General features: G+C 48.6%; 1 long non-coding RNA gene across 1 annotated transcript in view; it reads right to left on the bottom strand.

The window, feature by feature from the left end:
- The window catches only part of LOC138468471 (uncharacterized), a 357260-nt gene that overhangs the window by 232536 nt on the left and 107362 nt on the right, over positions 1 to 17362 (bottom strand). Inside the window, exon 6 of the long non-coding RNA XR_011268266.1 lies at positions 11848 to 11904. This is a non-coding gene — a long non-coding RNA (uncharacterized lncRNA). The remainder of the gene's footprint in view (positions 1 to 11847; positions 11905 to 17362) is intronic.

Below are 17362 nucleotides of genomic sequence, written 5' to 3'. Positions count from 1 at the left end.
TTGTTTGCTAATGAGGTGTCTGAGGCCGGGTTTTCCATGAAGAAGTTATTTATTCCTGTTGCGATCTTGTCTCTGGTGGCCATGTCGTTGAGGATCGGGTCGTACAGCATCCATTTGCGCGGGGTGTTGGGGTTAGGGTTCTGAACCCGAAGTTCCAGGAGCACTGGGGCGTGGTCGGAGATCGCTCTCGTGCCAATGGTGACTTTTTTGACTGAGGGGAACGTGTGAGGTGAAATCAGGAACAGGTCGATCCTTGAGAAGGTACGGTGGACATAAGAGTAAAAGGAGAAGTCCTTTTCATCAGGGTGAAACACCCGCCATGAGTCTATTATCTCCAGGGTCCTGAAGAAACGGAGGAGGCTGAGTGCCTGGGCAAAATCGCCTGGGGTCGGGGGGTGTGATCGGTCTTTAGTGGGGTCAGGGACCCCGTCGAAGTCCCCACCGACGATCGTTTGGCCCTCCAGAAAGCTGGCGAGCGATGTGCCCAAGGCGTCATAGAAGTGTGATTGTCCAGAGTTGGGGGCGTATACTGAGATGAGGGTGTACAAGTCTCCCATCAGCAGGCATTTGATCGCTGTAAATCGGCCTTCTGGGCATATCTTTGTTTCCAGAATCTGTGGGTTCAAGTCTTTCCTGAAGAGAATCGCCGTGCCTCCTTTTTTGCTCGTGCCGGAGGCAAAGAATTGGAGCGGAAATAGCCGAGACCGAAGGCGGGATACGTCAGCAGGCAGCAGATGGGTCTCTTGAAGCATAGCAATCGCTGTCTCTTCGTCGCGGAGTTTTAATAGAATTGCCTTTCGCTTATTGGGAGAGTTCAGGCCATTAACATTCAGGGAGAGGATCCGAAGCGACTGAAGGTCCTCTGGAAGCTCACTCTCCGTTCCTTGAGTTGGGGGGGGAGGTCCTGAGGTGGAGGTTCAACTGCCATGTCTGTTGGAAGCACTCTCAATATCACTCTGCGCTTGAGGTTTTAATGCGAAATCCCAACGGGGGACCGCAACTTTAACAGGGCGGTAGCCCGACTTTGTCAGTACGGTCATACCTAAGGCCAACAGGGCCAATTGTCCCATCACGTATCGAGTACTGTGGGTTCCCAAGGAACAAAAGATGGAAAGTATCCTTGGGGTGGGTATGAACCATGGGAGTGTCCCGCCACCGTCGTGTTCTTAAAAGAGATTGGCATATAGGTAGCGGGTCCTGTTTCAAGCCGGCATATCTGTGTCCCGGCTTGCTTGTTGAAGGAGCCTCGGACCGTGGAAGTGTCCACGTTCATCTCTTCCTGTTATTTCGTTGTGTCGACGACCAAGGCGTGCGTTTAGGTTTTGGGGAGGGCGGCGGGCCAGGGTACTCGATCCCCTCTAAAATTGGCGTGGAAGGATCTCGGGGCGAGTTCGGATGCAAGATTTTCTCCGCATCTTCCAGGTGGCTGATTCGGCGTAGGGTGCCATTGTATGTGAACTGAAGAGCTGTCGGGAACAGCCATCTGTAACGGATCTGTTGCTCCTGGAGGAACAATGTCAAAGGCCGAAGTGCTCTTCTTTTCTGGAGCGTGAGTGGTGAAAGGTCCTGGTAGATTTGAAGAGGGGTGCCCTGAAAAGTGATCTCTTCTCCTTGGCGACTGATCGCTGATATTGCCTCTTTCGCTGTAAAGAAGTGGACCCTGGTGATCACGTCTGGAAGGGGGTCCGAATCTGTCCCGCGGCGCTGGCGGAGTCTGTGGGTGCGGTCCAGTAGGAGCTGAGATTTGTCTAGATCTGGAAGTAAAGCTTCAAAGAAACTTGCCACGTAGTCCGCTAGCTTGTTGTCGGGGACAGAGGACGGGATGCCCCGGATGCGGAGATTGTTGCGCCGAGCCCTATTTTCAAGGTCTTCCTGTCTGAATTCCAGAATCTCGCATTTGTGATGCAGGGAATCGATAGATTTTTGCATTTCCCCCAGAGTGGTAGTGTGCTCCTGGGCGTGATCCTCGATCTCTCCAAACCTCTGCTCGAGTTCCGTGACTCTCTGATCCGCTTGGTCAACTTTGGTGGCGAGTTCCGAGAGGCAAGCACGGAACTCAGATTTGATGTCCGCCATGAAGGCTATCAGGTCTCCTTTGGTGGCGAGATCGCCCCTGTCCTCTTGCGGCTTCTGTGGGGTCAGTTTGGGAGGTTCCTGTTTCTTGGGTGTCTCTGTAGCCGTGAACATGGCGGAGATATCCGTGCCCTTGCTCACCTTCGTCTGTCTCGACATGCTGCTCGCGTCAGGCGGTTCTAGTTAAGAGAGTAGCGGCAGGGCCCAGGACGGTGGGAGATGGCAGCTGGAGAGCTCCGCCACCCCGGCCTCCGCTCCGGGTTGGGTGCAGGTGGGTGGGCAGGGGCGCCCCAGGAAGGGTGGAATGGGGAGAGGGACTTCGTCAGGGCTGATGTAAGATGGCCGCGGTGGTCCCGACTCGATTTGAGAAGTGGGGAGAGGAGTGGAGGCCTGCTCTCGGTAGCAACCCAGGAGGAATCCAGGTTGCCCGGCCTAAATCGGATGATTCTATTTTAGGCACCGCTCCCCCTCTCCGGTTCTTCTGCCTCCCTAGGTCCCGCTACCGACAGGTGCGGAGTGTACTGCTGAGCCCCAGTATGGCGGCCATCTTAGTTTCTTCTGTCGGGGACGGGAGAGAAGTTCAGCTTCGAAGTTCTGGTAGAACGCCTCCTCGGTCGAAGAAGATGTTTAGCCAGGTTGTGCCATGTCGGTTCCGGTCGCTGTAGATGGCATTAGCGACGCGAAACCCCGCTTAGAACCGCCAGAATTCGACGGCGGACATCCCACGGGTGGCCTCAGAGGAGCGACCACATCGATGGCGCTCCAAGCCACGCCCCCCACCAGCTTCTCTTTCTCTCGTTTTCATATGCCTTCAGGGACCTCCTCCAGGAGATTGTCAGTTCTCCGAGGATACATCAGATAAGGCTTCTTTAATGGATACTTTGTCTCAAAGACTCTTCACGGAATAGTCACAGTTACTGGTATTAAACTTGGCACAACTTCTGGTTTCCAACATACAAGTAGCAGAGGCGCGGGCCTTCCTGTAGAGGCATTCAGCTGCTCCTCTACAGAGGAATCATATATTTGGCAGGAGAGTGAACCAAACAGATGGGATAATAGATTGCGAGTTTGGGACCTGCACCCATTTGAGAAGCCGAGAATAAGAGGGTCTGGGACCCTGACTATAAAGGAAGCAAACAAGGAAGAGTTGTATGCTTGGCAGGGGAGTAAACCAAGCCACTGCAATGCCACATTGTGAGCCTGGGACCCACACCCATATGAAAGGCAAAGGCCTAACGCAACTTAAAGTAAGAGAGAGAGTCCATAAGAGGACAGTTGCTTGACAGGAATATAAATCAAGCCATGCAGAATATTGCAGGTCTGGGACCCGCACCCAAATGAGAAGGAGAGGTCTGGGATCCTGTGAGAGAAAGGGAGACAGTCCATGAGAGAACAGTTGCATGGTAGGTGTCAGGTCTGTATCATGTGTTGTCATGTGTTATCTTAGTTTAGTTCACACACACTGAACCTTTGTCATGTATTATCTTAGTTTAGTTCACACACACACTGCACCTTTGTTTTTATTTCTGGGATGAGAAGTTGCTTTTGGGTAGGTTGACATTTTATCACATTTGGTTAGGCCCTTAACCAGTATGTTTGTAGAAGGAGTGCCTCCCAATACAACATGGCTGTGATGGAGCCAGCAACTGACTGGAGAAGAATCGGATTGGAGGGCTATGATTCTTGGAGAATGAACTGGCATTCTAGACTGCCTTTCATTGTCCTTCCCAAACAGGAAGGTCCTGTGTTTGAATTGCTCCAGTCTTTTAGGCCTTTTCAGAATAAGTTTTGAGCAGAGAAGTGAAGAAGAGACCTTAAGCTCATCCCTACGTGGGATAAGAAAACCTGAGACCTTGGTGGGAGCGCAGCCCAGCGCTCAAGTTACAAACAAGGAACTGATCAGAATAATTCTTGTATTTACTGTTCTAGTTTAAGTATTTAGCATAGTAGTGAGTAGGCTGGTAGTGCGCTAGTGCCGCATGTTAAAGTAGAACTGTAAGCATTTTGAAGTAAAGCTAATTCCACGCGTGCACCAGTTGCCAACTTTTCCAAAATCTAAGGTATGCACATGTCACTGTGAGAAGCGTTTTTCCTAGGATATCGTTGATTCTTGTTACGCTTCTCACTCGAGCGCATGCGTTGAGCGTTAGATTGTCATCAAATTTTCCAAAAAGAGAGCAGCGAACTGATGCGCAGTGCCTGTAGGAGATTAGCATCTCCGTGAAGACAGAACCCGTTTTTAGGCTGCACGCTGAGTGTTTTGCCTGCGCACTCTCTTGGATCAGCCTCCCTCATCCGAAGGAATGAAATAGGTGGGTAGGCTTTTTAACAGGAAATCGACTCTAGGAAAGAAAAGTTCAATTTTTATTTATGAGTAAATATTTTACTTTCTGAAAGGAATTGATGACCAGCTCTAATCTTGCTTGTGAGAGAGCAACAAGGAATACATTACTTAGAATCAGAATTCTTATTGGGAGAAACTGCAAACAGTTTGGTTAGAAGTAAAAGAAGGAGAATAGATTTCATTACTCAAGCCAGGAATTTCAAGACTGGTTTAGTAAAGTGAAGACATTAAGACCATTTAGAAGACAAAAGGAGATTTATTCAGATTAAGTCATTCTTACCTGAGGAGTGTTAAGGAGAGAGTTTGTGGGCTTACTTAAACACCTTGCAGCTCATCGTGGAGGGTGAACAGGTTTGCACAGTGAACCTGGGGTATGAAATGAAGGGTTGGTTCCAGAGAATAGAATTAACCTTCTATCTTGCTTTCTCCTCCCTTGCAGATTTTCCAATTTATTTGAAGATAGAAGTATGTTTTTTTCATTTTATCCACTTCCCCTTTCCCTCTGGAATGTTGAGACTTCTGCTGTTTAAGTAATCAGTAGTTGATCAAACATCTTGGAGGGCCTGTAGGGTTCAGCAGCTTCTGCGGATTCGAACATCAGGAACGGACAGTAGGAGAGAAAACCAAGCTATGCAGATTATTGCGAGTCTAGGACCCACACCTACATGAGAAGGAGGGTCTAAGACCGTGTGAAAGGGACGATCTATGAGGAGACAGTTGCTTGGCAGGAGAGCAAACCAAGCTGTACAGAATAATGTGAGTCTGGGACACGCATCCACATGAGCGGTTAAGAGTAAGAGGGTCAAGAACCCTGGAACTGAAAAGCATGAATTAAAAGGAATCCTGCGCTTGGTAGGGAAGTGTGCCAAGTTGGTGGGATAAAGATCTGTGAACCTGAGAAATATATATTTCTGAATAGACCAGTGATATTTATCTAACAGGATATGGCGCTCAGAGGCTCAAAGAGAAGGAAAGCAGAATAAGTAGAAGTCTAGGCTAAAGGAGTACAACCCTAGCCTTGGAATCCTGTATTTTTCAACATTGTGTTACGCTCACCTGGTATCCACAGGGACGCCACCCAGCCGGGTTACTCGCTGGTATGCTTCTCAGCTTTGCCCAGATGTGGTCTGCGGGGAAGGTTCTGCCTGAAAATACAGGAGGACTGTGTTCAAGACTGACCAACCGGGGTAAGTATCCTCCCTCCACCTCCGTATGATTGCAGCCCTTCTGGGGCTGTCTCCTCACCTTGTGGTAGAGTTAGGCGTGCTCTCCATCCTGCCTTCTTTGCAGGGGCGTGTGCGGTCTAGTTACTTCACTGACGCCGACCCGTTTGCTATTGTTCAGGTAAATCTTATTGCTGTTCTTTAGTTTTGTTGCTATCCTGCATGCCTTTCTTTGTTTAAAATGTCTCTTTTTTCACCCTTAGGTATGCAGAGCTTCAGCGCGGCGAACTGGCTTGGTTGAGCCCTGCAGGTAAATGATGGCGCATTAAGAGCGCAATGATGCGGTAAGTAAGCACTATGCGCAGCGCTGCGAAGTCTTGCCTGTGCTAACCTGTGTTTTCCTTCCTTGTAGGTCGCGTTCTTCAGCGCGAGTGGAATGTCCGGAGTGGTGCCAGCCGAGAGGCGACCAGCCAGGTAAGCCTTTTGAGCAGTTAGTAATTTACAAATGTCTCTGCTGTTTTCTTTAATGTTGCCTCTATCTTCCTCTTTCAGATCGTTCTATCCGGGAGGCGTGCAGATTCGAGGAAGCTGTTCTCAGTAGCTGCGAGTGGCTAAAGATGAAGACTGCAGGTAAGATGCTGCTGCTAATGATGTTCCTTTTGTCTCCTTGCAGGTTCTGCTTCTCCAAGGTTTGAGGGAATAGCTGGACTCAGTGAGTGTCACGCTGCAAGCTGCAAAGTAACGCGAAGCGTGTTGCCTTGCTCGGGTGTGGTTTAAATAGCCCCAACAAAATAGTCCAGGTAAAATAGTCCCTAGGCTACCACACCCAAAACACTAGACCGCATAGCTTGGTTCCTGGGAACCAAGCTATGTGGATGCCTCCATTTTGGCTGACAACACAATAAGTAGTTCCCAAGCACATGTTTTTCATGGTGTATGAGCCTGGCGCCATAGGCGCCAGGAGTGGCCCCAAGAGGGTTTTGGAAGAGGATGCCAGGCTCTAGAGGCCTGAGTCCTGACTCCACCTGGCCAATGGGTTTGCCAGAGGGGGTTTTGGGCGAGGGTTTTGACAGCACTCCCCCCTAAGGCCCCTCCCATGGTGTTCCATCTGTCTGGCCCGGGTTTGGTTGGGAAGTTCCGATGGAATTTCCTGATTAGACGTGGTGTGTGGATATTCTCACTGGGCTCCCAGGATCTATATTGTTGTCCAAATCCTTTCCAATCGACGAGCTAATATAGCTTGGTCCTAGAGTATTTAGAGTACAAGATATCTTTGACTTCGAATTCTGGTTCTCCGTCAACAAGTATGGGCTTAGGTGGTGTCCCAATCTGTGTGCCGGGTTGCATTGGTTTCAGGAGGGACACATGAAATACCGGGTGGATTTGTAGATTAGGTGGCAAATCCAGTTTCACGGCTACTGGGTTGATAATTGCCTTAATGTTATAGGGTCCTAAGAATCTGGGATGAATGGTCCAGGTTACCTTGATGGGTACGAATTTAGCAGCTAACCAAACTTTGTCTCCTTCTTGATAATCAGGGGTCTTTTTCCGGTGTTGGTCGGCGAATCTCTTTTGTTTTTATATGGCATGAATAAGGTGCTCCTTTGCCCTTTTGAAAGCCTGGGTAATGGTTCTGTGTATAGTCTTTACCGCTGGCATTTCCAAGCTGGCTGGAAGGTCTAGTTCAGAGGTACGTGGATGTCTACCATAAAGGGTATAGAAGTGTGTTTATCCCGTGCTTGAATGCAAAGAATTGTTAATAGCATATTCGGCTATCTATAGTAGGTCTTTCCAATTCCTTTGATCGTGGTGCAGCATGCACCGTAAATATTGCTTGAGTGTCTGATTGGTTCTCTCGGTTTGGCCGTCCGTTTGGGGATGGTGACTGGTAGATAGCCGAACGTCGATCTGCGCCATTGCACAACATTTTTTCCAGAAGTTTGAAACAAACTGGCTGCCTCGATCAGAGACCAGAACCAAAGGGAAGCTATGTAGCTTAACCATGCCCTCCAGGAACACTTTTGCTAAACTGGCTGCGTCTGGGAGGCCTTTTAGAGGAATAAAATGGGCCATCTTCGAGAATAAGTCCACAACTACAAGGATGGTGTTGAACACTTGGCTTGGAGGTAGAGCAGTGATGAAGTCAAGGGAAAGAGTGTGCCATGGACCTGGAGGAATGTCCAATGGTTGTAGGAGACCAGATGGTTTTTGTTTCTGTGATTTATTTTGTGCGCAGACACCACTGATCGAAGGGCATCCTGGGATCGCCAAAACCCTAGCTAAGATGAAAGAGAACTTTTGGTGGCCTACCTGGCGTAAGGCCATCATTCTGTATATTCAGTCCTGTACGGAAGGCGGTTTTCTATTCATCTCCTTCTCTGACTCAGACCAGGTAGTACGCTCCTCGAAGGTCCAATTTGGTATAAATCTGGGCATCTTTAACTTGGTCTAGCATCTCAGGGATAAGTGGCAAAGGGTAGCGGTTATTCACAGTGATCTGGTTCAATGCGCGGTAGTCAATACAGGTTCTCAAGTCTCCTTCCTTTTTCGGTATGAAGAACAAAGGACTGGCTGTGGGGGACTTCGAAGGACGGATAAATCCGTTTGCAAGGTACTGGTCTAAATAGGATTTCAGATGAAGGTTTTCCGGTTCTGTGAGAGCGTAGATCCTGCCGCAAGGGATTTGTGCACCAGGAACAAGGTCGATCTGACAGTCATAGGGCCTGTGCCGCGGCAATGTATTGGTTTGGTCCTTTCGGAAAACATCCTGGAAATCATGGTATTCACTTGGCAAGGTATTAGTTGCTCCCAGGGTTGATACTGTCGCTCCGGGAGTCATGGGGATACAGACGTCGGGTTTCTCCTCTTGGTAATAGCAGGCAGGGGAGCAGTCACCGGGGAAGGTTAATTTTTGTGCCGCCAGTCTATCAAAGGGTTGTGAGCAACCAACCATGGCATCCCTAGTATTAGCCTGAACTGAGGTGCCCTGATGAGATCAAATGAAATAGACTCCCGATGTCCGTCCTGGCACAGCAAGGTTACCCTGGCTGTGCACCGGGTTACTGGTCCGGAAGCGATTTCTGTCCCATCCACGGTGGTTACCTTGTCCATAGTTGGCTTAGAACACAAAGGAAGCCTCATCTCTGCTGCCAGTTCTTGATCAATATAATTTCCAACTGCTCCGCTATCGATGTATGCTTCAACATCATTCATTCTTGATGACTTTTGGTGATTAATTAAGATCACTGGTATTGAAAAGTGCGAGGTCAGCAACTCTTTCTTCTCACTCTACAAACTGACCTCTACGTTTGCCGAGCTTGGTAGTTTTCCAATTCCTTAGCTTCATCCTTCTCTGTAGCCCCGACTGTTCTCTTTGGAGGTTTTACTGGACAGTCCTTCAGGAAATGTCCTGGTTTCCCACAATACAAACAAAGTTGTTGTTGTCTTCTTTTGTCCTGCTCTTGTTTTGTTAATGGAGGCTGTATCCCTCCAATCTGCATGGGTTCTACAGCATTTTCAGGTACACAGGGTATGTTTTCCCTTGGTCGAACATACACGGTCCGAGGGTCCATCTTAGACTGGTCTACTTTTCGGTCCTGCAACCGGTGGTCTAATTGCACGACCAGATTTATGAATTCGGCACAGTCTCTGGGTGGATCAACCACCTGGGCTAAGACGTCCTTTAATTCGCCTCGTAAGCCTCGAGGGAATAACGTGGTTCTTTTGTTTTCTGGCCACCTAGCTTCGGCAACCAGTCTGTTGAAGGTAGCAATGTACGTTAACAAGTCCTGATTCCCCTGTCGGAGGGACAAGAGTTCATTGTCTACTGGTTGTTCCTGGGTATGGCGAGCAAAAAGTTTTTCCATTTCTCTCTGCAACCCCCCAAAGTCATGTAATAGAGGATCGTCATGGGTTACCAACGGCACTGACCAATCTGCTCCGCTACCACTCAGGTATGATAAGACAAAAGCTACCCGAGCTTGGTCGTTTGGAAATGCTCCAGGCCTACAAAGAAAATGAAGGCGACACTGATTGATGAATGCCGCATACTTCCGTGGGTCGCCTGAGAACCTTTCTGGTGGTGTCAAGGGAACTGTTCCAGGTAACGTGATCTGTACTGGAGTGGAGGTAGTGGATGGTATGGCAGGGTTTTGCATTGTTGGATTGCTTCCAGGTAGAGGCGTCTGTCCTGCCTGTGATTGCAAGTATTGCCTGCTAATCTCTTCAGTGTGTTCTTTGGTCAGTATTGGGTCTCTCCGGAGGGCATTAGTCTCTTGTCGGGCAGAATGAACCTCAGCACGAAGCTCTCCTAGTAATTGGGCCAATTGGTCCATTTCTGATGTCTCCATGGCGCCCAGGTGGATTTGTTATGGTAGGCTTCGCGTTCTGTTACGCTCACCTGGTATCCACAGGGACGCCACCCAGCCGGGGTACTCGCTGGTATGCTTCTCAGCTTTGCCCAGATTTGGTCTGTGGGGAAGGTTCTGCCTGAAAATACAGGAGGACTGTGTTCAAGACTGACCGACCAGGGTAAGGAACCTTGACCAGCCCTGTATGATTTCAGTCCCTCTGGGGCCCTCTCCTCATCTTGTGGTAGAGTTAGACCTACTCTCCGTCCTGCCTACTTTGCAGGGGCGCGTTGTCTTTCATGGGCCAGTGCGGTCCAGTTACTTCACTGACGCTGTCCCGTTTGATATTGTTCAGGTAGGTCTTATTGCTGTTCTTTAGTTTTGTTGCTATCCTGCATGCCTTTCTTTGTTTAAAATGCCTCTTTTTTCTCCCTTAGGTATGCAGAGCTACAGCGCGGCGAACTGGCTTGGTTGAGCCCCGCTGGTAAATGATGGCGCATTAAGAGTGCTATGATGTGGTAAGTGAGCGCTATGTGCAGCGCTGCAAAGTCTTGCCTTTGCTAACCTGTGTTTTCCTTCCTTGTAGGTCGCAGTGTTCTTCAGCACGAGTGGAATGTCCGGAGTGGTGCCAGCCGAGAGGCGACCAGCCAGGTAAGCATTTTGAGCAGTTCGTAATTTACAAATGTCTCTGCTGCTTTCTTTAATGTTGCCTCTATCTTCCTCTTTCAGGTCGTTCTGTCCGGGAGGCGTGCAGATTCGAGGAAGCTGTTCTCAGTAGCTGCAAGTGGCTAAAGATGAAGACTGCAGGTAAGATGCTGCTGATAATGATGTTCCTTTTGTCTCCTTGCAGGTTCTGCTTCTCCGAGGTTCGAGGGAATAGCTGGACACGGTGAGCGTCACGCCGCAAGCTGCAAAGTAACGCGAAGCGTGTTGTCTTGCTCGGGTGTGGTTTAAATAGCTCCAACTAAATAGTCCAGGTAAAGTAGTCCCTAGGCTACCACACCCAAAACACTAGACCGCATAGCTTGGTTCCTAGGAACCAAGCTATGTGGATGCCTCCATGTTGGCTGACAACACAATAAGTAGTTCCCAAGCACATGTTTTTCATGGTGTATGAGCCTGGCGCCTTAGGCGCCAGGAGTGGCCCCAAGAGGGTTTTGGAAGAGGATGCCAGGCTCTAGAGGCCCGAGTCCTGACTCCACCTGGCCAATGGGTTTGCCAGAGGAGGTTTTGGACGAGGATCGTGACACATTGTTTATTTCATCACTTTCTGCCCGAGAGACTGGGAACCTTTTGGTTGGTTGGAGCTACTATGAACTAGCAGGAACATTTTACATTGCAAAGGGATCATCCTTGCACAGTTAGTTTAAATTATTATTGTTAGGGACAGTGGTAGGCTTTTGAGACATGACAGTGACAGACGATTTGGTTTTGGGCATCCTGACAGTTTCCTAGTTTTCTTTGAGGCTGGGAAACCCCTCTTAGCTTTATGGATAGAGAGGCATTTTTCCAACCCTTTCTTGAACAATAAAGGTTTATAACCACAAATATGCTACCATTGTGTCTGAGCCTTACTTTTGCACCCTTACAAATCCCATGCCAGATATAAAAAGGTGGCCGAGGGAGTAACCACATCTCTCACAAGCATCCAATACTGTAAGGTACAGCATATGTATAGCACAGGAGTGTAATATAGTTGATGTTGGAATTTAAAATGCAGAAGTTTAAATCAGCTATTTGTGCAAACCTATTTGGTCTGCGCACAGCATTATTTCCATACAACATCCAGAATGCTTTGCCTTACTGATCCTTCCGGAGTGCAGTAATTTTGCAAAATTCTTAAAAGCAACACTTCAAACCCTAATAAAAGCTGTGATTACACACAAAAATGTAGAGGAAAAAACAAATGTTACAGTACCTGCTTTCGGTTGTGGCCGTGTTTCTGTACCTCATTAAAGGGGCAACCTCACTCTCCCTGTGTAACAAAAAGCATATCCCAAATTACTTATTTAGAAATATTGTCTAGGAAAAGGGTTTTAGCTTTTTTGGCGTCACGATTATTATCATAATATGCTGAATAATGGTGATTAATAAACATTAAATATATTCATAATTTTTTAATAAACACATGCTAATATATTGTTACTACTGCTTGCTATTTTCTCTCAAGGAAAACACTTGCATGTCATTACAATCAAATGCACCAGAGTAACCCGGAACACCTAACGGACATGTTTACAGAACAGGGAAATCCTGAGCCAAACCATTGGACCGCCGATAACTCCTGGGTAACAGACTGGAAATTCCATATGCCGGTAATGGTCCAAGGGTTGCTGGTTCAAGCTCTATTAGATTCTACGAGAAAGAGGACAGCCATCAGAGTGGATATGGTCACCTGTGAGGAGCTGCTACCTGGGATGCTGTCACAAACTACCTGTGCCTGCGGGGAGGTGGACTTCTACCCTTTTACATCCATCAACATCAATGTCCTGCCATAAGATCTGAAACTGACAATGATAGTTCTGCAGGATTCCCAGATACTGTTCTTCTTGGTACATAATTTCTATTATTTGACCGTTGTCTCAAAAAAAATACAAAAAAACTGAAAGTCCTTTTCTTTTAGGTCCAGAAATAATTAGTTCTCCCAGGGACAAGGAGGACTTAGAGGAAAGGATGGAGGTGTGGTGAAGGGTCGGTAGCCTGACTCCATCAAGATGGAATGGGGACACTGCTTATCCTGCTCATCCTGAAGTGTGAGCCTTACCAGGATGTAAACCATAGCCAATTCTACCCCACAGGGGGAAGGAGGTGATTGGGAGGGCCCTAATCCCTGTCCGTTCTCTATGTGCCAGTGTAATTGAATATGGTGCCACTCTTATTCACTGCATACGTCTGTTTACAAACAACAGCCCACAAGAACGTATTGAGAGATGTTAAGATGTTAATAGCAATGCTGATTGACTATGGTATTGGCATTCTTTCCCAGCGGAAATGCATCAGAGGACGGTGGACCAATGCGCCTAGCACGAAAAGGTTAAGCGAATGTGTTGTAATAAGTGTGTGGTCAGGTTATGTTGATGGGATAAGGGCAGGTGAGGTGAATGGCAGATCAGGTTGGCTTGGTTGGTTCGGCATAGTGGGATGCTGTCTGTTTCCTTACAAGTGTAATAAATGGGAAGAGACTTGTCTATTCTATTCCTTTTAAAGCTACTTAGTCGTCTTGTTTTCTTTACTCCGATACTAGTGACATGATCATTCATATGGACGGGAATCTTGATGGCAGAAGGCCGCAACAGGAGTGGGAGGCGCTTAGACCCCCTTATATGTGCTTTACAGTCAGTAAAACCTCCAAACTGTGGAAGGTAGGGAAAGATTGGCCAAGCAAACCAGGGGTAGGGAGCCAATAGAGGCAGGAGGGGGAGAATTAAAATGGCAACATGATACAAAAAGGTGTGGGTAATTCATGTGAGTTCATAGGAGGAGGAGGCGGTATACCAAGAAACCAGAATGAGGAAAGAAGCTGGAAAGGAGCATGGAGGCACTTTATAGCAAAGGTGGGTTATTGGATGGTGGAAGAGTGGGTATATGGTATTATGAGTGTGCATGTAGGGTTTGTGGGTGAAAGTGGTAGTAAGGGGAATAGGGAGTGAAGATGGGGCAGAGAAGTAGTGGTGAAGATGAAGATTCGTAACCATGTGAAGGTGGGAAGAAGTGTGGAGAGGGGGGAGAGTTATAGTAGTGTAGGAGAATTGAGTGTTAGGGAGTAAGATCAGAGGGTAGAGGGAGATCATAGCGAGAGAAACACCAGAGGGATAGATACTAGAAAGAGTGGGAGATTGGAAGAAGAGACTGGAGGATATTAGCGAAGAAGGAAGAGAGGCTAGAACAGCAGAGAAAGGAGTAGATGGGCGTGGAGGAGCAGGCAAGTGCCACCAAGTGATTGGAAAGCACTACCTAACAGTGGTTCTTAATAGGTGTCATGTGGATGGTTCTCTGAGGGATTTTAGATGTTTACCTTTAGGCCATACATAGATAGATAGATAGATAGATAGATAGATAGATAGATAGATAGATAGATAGATAGATAGATAGATAGAGCACTAGTACTAGCCCTAGGATGCTTCGACTAGGTTGAGATTGCTCATCAATAAGTTAGAGAAAGCGGGAGGCCCACTAGGCCTGTGGGAAAGTGAAATAAAATGCCTTGAACCTTATCCCAGAGTTGGTGTGTTCTTGAAGCTATCTGTGTCATGGTCCATTTCTCTTTTTAAGGCTGTCAGGTCAGATATATATTTTAAAATGTTAATTAACAGAGCATATGTACAATAACCGCTCTAGTGTCAAGGGCTGAGTCCTCCAATAACAGATCTGCCTGCAAAGCCTCTCGGCATAGATCATTTGCGCCTTCTCACTGCAGAGTTGCAGGTGAAGGATATCATGTTTTTGTGTTGCCTTCAATTGGGCCTTTCCCTTTGGGAGGGCACATAACTGCAAAAGGTGGCCAGGTATGGCCCATAATTCGTTTCTCAGCAAGTTGTTCAGCCCCCACTTTCCAGAAGAGAAGCCACTTTCTTCAGTGGCAGGAGGCTCACAGGAGTCTGGCAAAGGTAAGTAAGGTAAGTAAGGAGGAGGCCTGTGATCCAAATGAAGGAACAAGGTTTGCAGCTAGATGGCTGATGTAGGTGCCTGCCTGTGAGCAGGGACCCCTCTTGCCACCTGGGGTACAACAGGACCGGGTTCTGCCCAACATGGCCAACACAGAGAGCTCCACCGGAGTAGCCTATCACGGGTTTCAGGGTCATAGGACTTCCCAATACTCATTTATATATCTGAGCTTGGTCAATCATCCGCTGGCAGACGTGCTGATTTCCCAAAAGGTCTCCTCAGCCTGTAGATGTACTTGTGCAAAAAAACAAGTGGATTCCAGATGATTATCTCTGGTACAACTGGACTCTTTGAACTGTAGTGATGCCGGGCCCTCAATCCTGCTCCATTCTGGGTCCAGGCTTGTGTTAGCAGGACCCCACAAACAGGTCAAATTCTGCCGTGAGGTTGTCTGGGAACAAAGATGTCAAGACCGGTGGGGGGGTCTGTACTTCCGCTCTCTATATGGTAGAGGAGAGGCACAGAAGACCCCAGCCAAGATTCTCGATTACGGTAGCGATGGACGAGCAATCAAGGCCTAGCTTCTCAGGAGGTGATGCAGGCTGGTTCTTAAGTACAGTGTATCCCCAAGCCCCCCTCAAAGGAATGTCCACACACTGTATTACTGAAAACACAGTCTTTATATAATTAATATTCAAGGGTTATGTACACTTATCACAATAACGCACTTTGTGCTCAGGAAAATCAGCAATGGTAAATATCTACAATTCTAAAGTGGTACCACTAATATTAGACCTCATTAAAGTGCATTCACAATACTGTTAAAATGGCACACAGATCAATAAGAAGGAAACCAGCAATAGAGAGAGGAGAGATAACAGAGGGTTGAAACAATAGGCAGAATACTGGCCCCTACCACTGGACACAGTTCTGTGTGGAGATCCCCCCACCTGGGCAACCTGTAAAATAAAGAGATATAACACCAGCCCAGTCCGTATATTGTTCAATAGTCTATTTCTCTCCTATAATGTTTTTACCCCCCCAATGTACCTGGTGGAGTCGAGTTCTTCGAAGAGGCGTCGACAGATCCTTCTTGAATGACCCCCTTTTAAGCAGGAGTCACGGATCGTCGAGAGGCGTAGAGAAACGTCGAAGACCTCGGGGTTCGGCGACGGGGAATCGACGGCCCTTCTTGAATGCCTTCCCTTTCAAGCGGGAGGCACGGGGCGTCGAACGTCCGTCGACGAACGAGGTAGAACGATGTCGAAGAGGCGGCAGCTTCGTCCGAGCGGTGCTCGTCGGCGTCGGGGCGTCGGCGTCCTGCACGGCGGAGGTGTGCGGGGCACCTCGATGACAATAGTTCTGGACCGCAAAGATTGTAGAGACGGGAGCCCAGCAAGGGCGTCGAGTCGCTCGAGTCTTTGGGATCGTGAGGTGGCGGGAACCCCACCGGCGGATTCTCCTCGGCGCGTTGGTCGTCCTCGACTTTCTCCGGCAGGGCAAAAGCGGTCGACGGTGCGGACGAGGGAGTCCTTCGAGTCAAATGTTCTTAGGCAAGGAGCGGACGGCTCCGGTCGTCGGCGGCACGGCGTCAAGTGGTTCCCACGGCTGGGCAACACAACTTCGACGGGCCTCCAGCGGTTACACAGACCTGCGAACCCTGGTCGACGGCAATGGACTTCGACAGCGTCGAGGTCCGGGTGCTTCACTTCGATCTCCTCGGCGGTCCCGTCTCGGGTCGGCAGCCTTTCGAGGGTCTGACTTCCAGGGCGCTTCGGCGAAGATTCAGCGGTGCTCGATGGTCCCTCGGAGCACGGGAAGAGGGCGCCTTACCAGGTCCTCTCTCGGGTCAGTCCTCGACGATTTCGACAACCTTCAGTTCCGTCGAAGCAAATGCCACAGCAAGTCTTCTTCTTCCAGCTGGACGTCGAGGATCAGCAAATCCAGTTACTCTTGAGTGGAGACTCAGCTTCTGAATGCTTCTGAACAATTTCCAGTGGTGAGAGGTCCCCAGATATACTATTCTGTCTCTCATCCACACTGCTGGCACACACACAGCAGCCAATCACACAGAAGGGCATTCATGCAGTCAGTCAGCCAATCAGGCACACAGTGCATTCAGGCCACACTCCTCCCTTTCAGACACTCACAACAAGGAATGTGGATTGGGACAAGTACCCAGCCATTCAACACTACACACTGCATTCAGGCCAGTTTCGGGCAGGGCTGTCTCAGTCTTTGTCTCTCATGCCAGAAACCAGACAACCACAACAAGGAGTGTATATTGGTCACACACTCCATTCACCCAGGTCCCACCCACAGGAGGTACCCACAACATACAGTCACTGGGAAGGCTCCAGTCAGTCTAGCTGGGCCTTCACAACAACACCATATATGGAACTTCCACCCAACAGCCAGTCAGGGGGAAGGGACAGAGTCAGGGCTTCCCAGGACTTTGGGAAAAACAAGATAACAGGCAATAGAAAGCAAGAGGCCACAGGGGCCATCTTGTTTCCTATCAGGAATCAACTGATTCCAATGGCAGGGCCTGGGTATCCCAAAATGGAGGACACCCAGAGCACCTGTCAAATTCAGCATGGAGCTGCCACCAGCCCATACCCTGCTCTGTGGGCCACCCACAGGTGCCCAAAAACATACACTAGGGGCACAGGGTTGTACCCCTACCCATGGGTGCCATAAGGGTATCCCATGGGTCTGTTCACCAAATCAAAAGAGAGCTGCACTGCCAGGAGTCCCTCATGGACTCCTGGGCAGAAAACATGACAGAACACACGGTAAAAACAGAGAAAGGACAAGGATTCAGAGGC

The sequence above is a fragment of the Ambystoma mexicanum genome, chromosome 4q (genome assembly GCF_040938575.1).
Source record: "Ambystoma mexicanum isolate Mex_15411 chromosome 4q, UKY_AmexF1_1, whole genome shotgun sequence".
Classification (NCBI taxonomy): domain Eukaryota; kingdom Metazoa; phylum Chordata; class Amphibia; order Caudata; family Ambystomatidae; genus Ambystoma; species Ambystoma mexicanum.
This window is presented reverse-complemented; position numbering and strand designations above follow the sequence as displayed.